Source organism: Herpailurus yagouaroundi, unplaced genomic scaffold, assembly GCF_014898765.1.
Source record: "Herpailurus yagouaroundi ecotype Mexico unplaced genomic scaffold, PumYag 140, whole genome shotgun sequence".
NCBI classification, from domain to species: Eukaryota; Metazoa; Chordata; class Mammalia; order Carnivora; family Felidae; genus Herpailurus; species Herpailurus yagouaroundi.
The window spans coordinates 79,260,440-79,268,415 of record NW_024412395.1 but is presented as its reverse complement, the minus strand read 5'-3'; the positions used below and the strand labels follow the sequence as shown (position 1 = coordinate 79,268,415).

The 7,976-nt window shown below is 37.6% G+C and overlaps 1 protein-coding gene across 1 annotated transcript in view; it reads right to left on the bottom strand.

Annotated features, from left to right (window-relative positions):
• SGO2 (shugoshin 2) overlaps positions 1–7,976 on the bottom strand; it is a 73,055-nt gene that overhangs the window by 63,739 nt on the left and 1,340 nt on the right. The gene's annotated exons all lie outside the window — the stretch shown is intronic.

The window sequence follows — 7,976 nt, the reverse complement described above, 5'->3', positions numbered from 1 at the left end:
TTAATTTCTTTTTATTTGAGAGAGAGAGAGCACATAGGTGGGGGAGAGGGGTAGGAGGGAGGGAGGGGGGGAGAGAGACAGAGAGAGACAGAAAGAGACAGAGACAGAATCTTAAGCAGGCTCCATGCTCAGTGTGGAGCCCAACACAACCCCACGACTCTGGGATCATGACCTGAGCCAAAACCAAGAGAGTTGGACGCTCAACCAACTGAGCCACTGAGGTACCCCACTTGCTTATGTCTTGAAATTGATAATTCTGGTTAATTTTCCCATGCACTGATGGGTCCTTTCAGTACATAGATTTACATCTTCTTTTATAGTTCTGTTCCAGTGTTGTTCTGTTTATCTTCTTCAGGTACTGCCATTATTTGTATGTTGTTTCTTCTTCATCTTTATTTTTCTCTGACTCTAACTACTTTTAATTTTGTATCTCATTTTCATTATCTTGGTTATTTTCCTGACTTTTTTCAATGCCCCTTATTAAATTTTCACTTGACTTTATTTTCCTCAGAAATTTTGCAATTTATACTTCATTTCTGTGATAATTTTGGTCTTTTTCTTCTGTTTCCTTCCTGGGTTCAATCTTTTTATTTCTTCCTTTCTTAAAAAATCAATTTTTATTTTTTAATTACTGAATTTGGGGTTCAACGTGGTTTTTCATATCCCCCCAAATTTCTATGTGGATACTTAATTCACTTTGGGGTGTGTGGTGCAGTTTTCTTCTACTTTGGGTTGTTCTTTGTTAGAGGGATACTTTTTTATCAGACCTGATAAAACCTTGTTTTCTGTTTTCTTCTTATAATAGCTTTGTATATATTTACTCTATTTTCACCTATTCGCTTCAAATATTTTGGATGATTGGTAAGATTTCAAGTTCAAGGGTGCCCTCTTCTGTAGTGAAATACAGATTCTTGATGGTGTGTGTGTGTGTGTGTGTGTGTGTGTGTGTGTGTGTGTATGTATGTGCATGCATGCAGGTGCGGTATGGGCTAACAATTGCATATTTTCACAGTTTGGGATATCTTTTTCCTTACTTGACCCTAAATTTTCCTTTTACTTCTTTTCTTAAGGGTGTGTCTCCATTCCCTCTAGAAGCAATGATTTTCACACAGTGTCACCTTGAATCATGTGCATTTTTTTTTTATTATATAGTGTTTTGATCTACCAGAATTCTTCATCACTCTTTTAGCAAAAGAGTAGACTTTTCTTTGTCATGGTTATCTTAGATCAGTTATAGGCTTGTCAAAAGCTCTCCTTTTCTCCCATGTATTCTTTCCAGACTGCGCTTTATCTTTGTGCAAGTTTGCAGTAGGACCAAGGGACACAATTTGCTAAAGTTTGGTGTTTATTTTTCTATTTATGGATAATTTGAAGTTTGGGTGTTCTCTTTTAGTTTTACAGATAGCATGAGTTTCATGTAGTTTTATTTGTTCTTTTTATTGTACTGTATTATGTTTTTGGAGAAGGAATTGGGAAATTCAGATTTATGCAGCTATGGCTGCTATTATCTTGGCTACTCAAAAATTCTACATTAGTATTATTTTGATGGAAATGCACTCTTCCACGAGGCATTTTAAAAAGAAAAACACTGCAGGGGCACCTGGGTGGTTCAGTCGGTTAAGTTTCAGTGTTCGACTTTGGCTCAGGTCATGATCTCATAGCCTGGAGCCTGCTTCGGATTCTGTGTCTCTGTCTCTCTCTGCCCCTCCCCTGCTTTCGCTCTGTCTCTCTCTCTCAAAAATAAACAAACATTAAGAAAATAAAAAGCAAATCACATAAAAAGAAAAACACTGCAATCCGTTGAGGTTAAATAAATAAAGGGGCAACCAGACCCCCTCATTCTCCTTCCTATAACCTTGTCCAAGGTTGGAAGGAGGAAAAATTGTTTATGGTTTGGGAATCTTTTTCCAAAGAATATACGTGAACTTATTTGCTCCTCCTCAACCATGAGAAGTCCCTATCTTTCCCATACCAGGGAGAGGCGGAAGAGAAGAGTAGTCTTGAGTTTGATCAGGCCTGTGACTCAGGCTTTGATTTATATGGTGCTTTCTCTTTTCCTTCCCCTCAAGCTTCGTTGCATCAGAGCTGGGATTATCCTTACTTCTTGGAGAGGTGGTAGAGAGAATAGTCAGCTAAGGGCTTTCCTGATGCTTGGCAACCTTATAAGATCTTCCCCTCCATTCATTATACCATACAGTGGGGAAGAGCCAGAGGGTGGGGTCACCCCAATGCTGTTGAGCTAAATATCTGGGCTTTGGCTTGACCTTGTACTAATAGACCACGAGGACTGTTATCATCCTGGCTCAGATCCCTGTTTACCTTAACACTCCAGGAGTCTCAGCCTCTCAAGTTGTCCACTGCCAATTGGGTTCCCATGCCCATACTGCTAGTGTGTCCACTAGTCTGAACCAATTCCCGACTCTTCTCATTCCTCTTAAACATTTCCACTGAGCTTCTTAGAGTTCCCTTTTTAAATGCTCCCTTCATTTCTCTCATCCTGTTTTCTTTTTATTTTTTCTTTTTTTTAACTGAAACTTGTCTGTTCCTAGAGACTGTTTCCTCTACAGCCTCTCAAGTAGTGACTGCTTTTCCTTCCACTCCCTGCATACATCAAGGCTAGGAGGTGGGGTTGGTGTCTTTTTTTCTCCCATTACTGTTAAAAAACATTTTTTTCCTCCATCCTTTCTCTAAGTTCTAGCTAATCTGAACTCTGTGCCACCTGGATATAGTATCTGTCCTTGTCTCCTCAATGTAGTCTTCTAAGGTTCTTCTAATCATCCATTATTGATGATATTAGCTTCTGTGTAATCTTCTTTCTTTCTACTCTTGTTGACTTTACTACTTATGGGGATAACTCATCTAATAATAATAATATTTTAAACTCCTTACTTCCATTAGCTGTTCTTCTACCTCACTCACCTGAAACCTTGGCATTACAGTCATTGTAATAATAATACCTCTGAAATACTGAAATCAAGTATGATACTTTCTGGCAAAACAGGGGTGTCCACTCTCACTACTTTCATTCAACAAAGTACTGGAAGTCCTAGCTACAGCAATCAGACATTCAAAAGACTTCCAAATTGGTGAGGAAGAAGTAAAACTGTCACTATTCACAGGTGACATGACACCATATATATAGAAAACCCTAAAGACCTCACCAAAAAATTATTAGAATTGATAAATGAAGTCAGAAAAGTTGTAAGATACAAAGTTAATATACAGAAATCTATTGTGTTTCTATACACAATAAAGTAGAAGAAAGAGAAATTAAGAAAACAATACCATTTATAATTGTATCAACAAGAACAAAATACTTAGAAATAAATTTAACCAAGGAAGTAAAAGGCCCATGCTCTGAAAACTATAAGACACTTGTGAAAGAAATTGAAGACAAAACAAATAAATGGAAAGATATGCCATGTTCATGGATTCAAAGAGTATCATTACAGTGTCCATACTACCCAAAGCAATCTACAAATTCAATGCAATTCCTATAAAAATACCAATAGCATTTTTCACAGAACTAGAATAACCCTAAAATCTGTATGGAACCACAAAAGGCCATGAAAATCCAAAGCTATTTCTCAGGCTTCTTGAGAAAGAACAAAGCTGGAGGTATCGCAATCCCAGATTTCAAGATATACTACAAAGCTTTAGTAACCAAAACAGTATGGTACTGGCACAAAAATAGACATATAGATCAATAGAAGGAATAGGGAACGTAAAAATAAACCCATGTCTATATGGTCAATTAATCTTCAACAAGGAGACAAGAATATGTTTTTACATATGTTTACAATGGTAAAAAGACAGTCTCTTCAGTAAATGGGAAAATGGGAAAACTGTACAGCTACATGCAAGGAATGAAACAGAACGACTTTCTTACACCATACACAAAAATAAACTCAAAATGGATTAAAAACCTAAATGGGAGACCTGAAATCATAAAACTCCTAAAAGAAAACATAGGCAGTAATCTCTTGGATATCCGCCTTAAAAATATATTTATGGATATGTCTCCACAAGGAAGGGAAACAAAGGTAAAAATAAACTATTGGGACTATACCAAAATCAAAGTTTTGTGCTGCAAAGGAAACCATTAACAAAGTAAAAGGGCAACCTAGTTAATGGGAGAAGGTATTTGCAAATGATATATCTGATATCCAAGATATATAAAGAACTGACACTACTCAAAACCAAAAAACACTACAATTAAAAGATGGTCAAAGGATTAAATAAACATTTTTCCAAAGAAGACATACAGATGGCCAACAGATAAATGAAAAGATGCTCAACATCTTTGTATGTATATGTGTGCATATATATATATATATGTACACACTCATATATATATGCACACATATATGTAATTATATATACATATATATATATAAACACACATACATACACACATATCATGGAACATTACTCAGCCATAAAAATGAAATCTTGCCAGTTGTGACAACATGGATGGATCTAGAGGGTATTATTACGCTAGGTGAAATAAGTCAGACAGAGAAGGAAAAATACCATATGATTTCACTTTTATGTGGTGGAATCTAAAAGCAAAAACAAAAACAAATGAACAAAACATACTCTTAAATTCAGAGAACAAACTGGTGGCTGCCAGAGGGAAGGAGGGTGGAGGGATGGGCAAAGTAGAGGAAGGACACTAAGAAGCACAAACTTCCAGTATAAAACAAATAAGTTGAAGAAATGGAAAGTACAGCATAGGGAATATAGTAAATAATACTGTAGTAACATTGTATGATGACAGATGGTGACTATACTGATCTTGGTGAGCATCAATAATATATAGAATTATCTAATCAATATGCTGTACACCTGAAATGTAACACTGTATGTCAATTATACATATGTCAATTAAATAAAGTTTAGTATGTAAACCTAAGTAAAATAAGTATAATATGATATTCTCTGACCACTGCCCCCAATTCTTCCAGCTCACTTACTCTAGTACTCCTATTTAAATAATTCCTTAACTTCATGGAGCTCTCCAATCCATTAACCTCACTACTTTTTTCACTATCTGTCACCAACTCTAGATAGTTATTTCTCTCATTACCCAGTTTAGAGTCCATTGTCCATCAGGGGAATCAATCACTTACAAACATCCTCAACTCTTTTGCCCCTCTCTCCTTGTATTATATTTCAACCCTAGCTGAGTCCCATTATCATTCTCTAAAATGAAGCTGTTGAATGTTGCTGGATAAAAGTCACATAACTGGAATGATCATCCATGTTAGAATGATTATAATCTTCAAATAGGCTCTCATTCCTTCTTGGCAATCGTTATCATATTTCCATAGAAAGTCTGATTTTTAAATTTCTCAAAATAAATAATTCATACTTTATCCTTTCTCAAACCTCATCCATACCTCATCTTCTTTACTGTCAGCCTCTGACCTTGCTTTAGAGTTAATAGAGAAAGTAGAAACCATTCAATCAGAATTTCCTCATTTAACCACTGTGAGATTTACCAGTTCATAGTAACTTTATCTTCTCTGTTTTATCTCCTCTCTACTCTTATCTAACAGAAAGTCCTCCACCTGTGGAATATTATTCAGCCATGAAAAAGAATGAAATCTTACCATTTGCAATGACATGGATGGAGCTAGAGAATATTATGCTAAGCTCAGTAAGTCAGTCAGAGAAAGACAAATATCATAGGACTTCACTCATGTGTGGAATTTAAGAAACAAAACAAATGAGCAAAGGGGAAAGACAGAGTGAGCAAGAAATAGACTCTTAACTGTGACGAACTGATGGTTATCAGAGGGGAGGTGGGTGGGTGATGGGTGAAATAGGTGATGGGAATTAAGGAGTGCACCTGTTATGATGAGCACAGGTGTTGTATGGAACTGTTGAATCACTATATTATATACCTGAAACAAATATAACACTGTATGTTAACTAACTGGAATTAAAATAATTTTTTAAAAAGGAAATTACTCCACTTGTGCCGCTCCAAGTACCCTTTTGTCTTCTCAAGTATCATATTCCTTCAGTGGTCCCCTCTTTCCCCTGCACCACCAATCTCTACCTATCCATTGCATCACTCCCACCAGCATAACTTGCTATAGTAACTCTCATCCTAGCTTCTTTCCCTGACCCCGCATCCCACCTTAACTACAGCCCCACTTCTCTCATTCTCTCCACCATACGTCTTCTCTATAGCCAATTTCCCATCTCACATTCACCCTTCAACCCACTTTTATCTGGGCTTGCATCTTCATCACAGCATTGAAACTGCTTTTGTCAAGGTCACCAAGAATGTGTATACTACCAAATCTAATGGACTCTTGACCTCGTAACAGCATTTGACAGAAATGACATTTTCTTCTCTGCCGTTCCATATTCTTCTCCCCTCTGGATTTTCCTTCTAAACCTGAACTCTAAGTATTGGAGACAGTGCTCCATCCTATATCTCATTTACCTGTTCTTTGAATAGGCGATTTTATCCAGTCCCATGGCTTTAAATGCCGATGCCTTCCAAATTCACACCTTTAGCACAGAACTTCACTCCTGAGCTCCAGATTTATTACAGTTGCTATGTAATCTATTTACTTGGATGTCTAGTAAACATCTCAGTCATTAAAGTCCTAATTACAGTTTCTGATCGCTCCCATAAATCACCATTTCAGTAAATGGTACCATCATTCAGTTGGTCAAGCCAACAATTTAGAAGTGATCCTATATTTTCCCTTTCCCATATGTGGCAGCCATGAAAGCACATCTCTCAGATCTGATTACAGGGAGCATTACTGACTAATGGCCCCAGTTGCCATGATCTGAAATCTATCACCATGATCCAGGCTGCACATCCCACCGACTGCTCCAGCCAGTGACTGAGTGAGACAGGGTCACTAAGACAGTCCCCTTCCCAGGAGACATAGGACTCCTCTGATGGGGGACATTGGCTTGAGGACTCCCCATTGGCTTTCTTGAAAGATTCTTAGAATTGCATCATATCTACAACTTTTCCTACCCATTTTTCCCTGTCTTCCATGAGAGTTGAATCAGCATCCAGTCTAAAGGTTTTCCCAGTCCCCTTCAGAGCCCTCCCTGTTTTTCCCTCACAGATGTCTTTCCCAGTAAGTCTTCTGCATGTCTAATCTGACCTTACAGTCTGTTCCTCAAAGAACCTGAACACACCATAGTTGAACTATCAGCAATTTTATGTTATTTCTGTTTCCTAAATATATATCTTGCAGCCATCTACTTTTCTCTATTGCCATCATCACTGAGTAGAAGCTATGCCATTTCTCCCCTGGATTATTGCAACGGTCGCCTAGTCTCATCTTATGCCTCTCCAATCCATTCTCATCACAGTAACAAGAGTGATTTTTTTTTTTTTTTTAACAGTAAATCAAGCATGCCATTTCCCTGCTTAAAACCTTTCAATGGCTTTCCATTATGCTTAGGGTAAAATTTAAACTCCCACAACCACCATAAGTACTTTAAAACCTGGCTCCTGCCTATCTTTTTAGCTTCATCTCATATCACCTTCCTCCTTGTCCTCATGCTCACCAAGCTCCAGCCACACTAGTGTCCTTTCTCTTCTTACAAATTGTCAAATCCTTTCCTGCCTTGGGCCTTTTTTGCTTGCTCTCTCTTTTTTATAAATTACTTTTCCCCCCATCTCTTCAGAGGGCAGGCTCATTCTCATCCTTAGTGCTCAACTTGAATGTCCCCTCATCAGCATCCAGGGCCTTCTCCACCCCAGCCATCATCTCCACCAAACATTATCCTATTTCCTCTTAAGTAGTTACCACTATCTGTAACTATTTAGCTTAGTGTCTGTTTCTCCCGCTTGAACAGGAGTAGGCAAAGTATGGCCCATAGGCAGCCAATTGTTTCTGCATGGCCCATGATCTAAGAATGGTTTTTACATATTTAAGTGTTTGAAAAAACATTTTTTAAGTTTTTAAATTTATTTGGGGGGGGGGGTG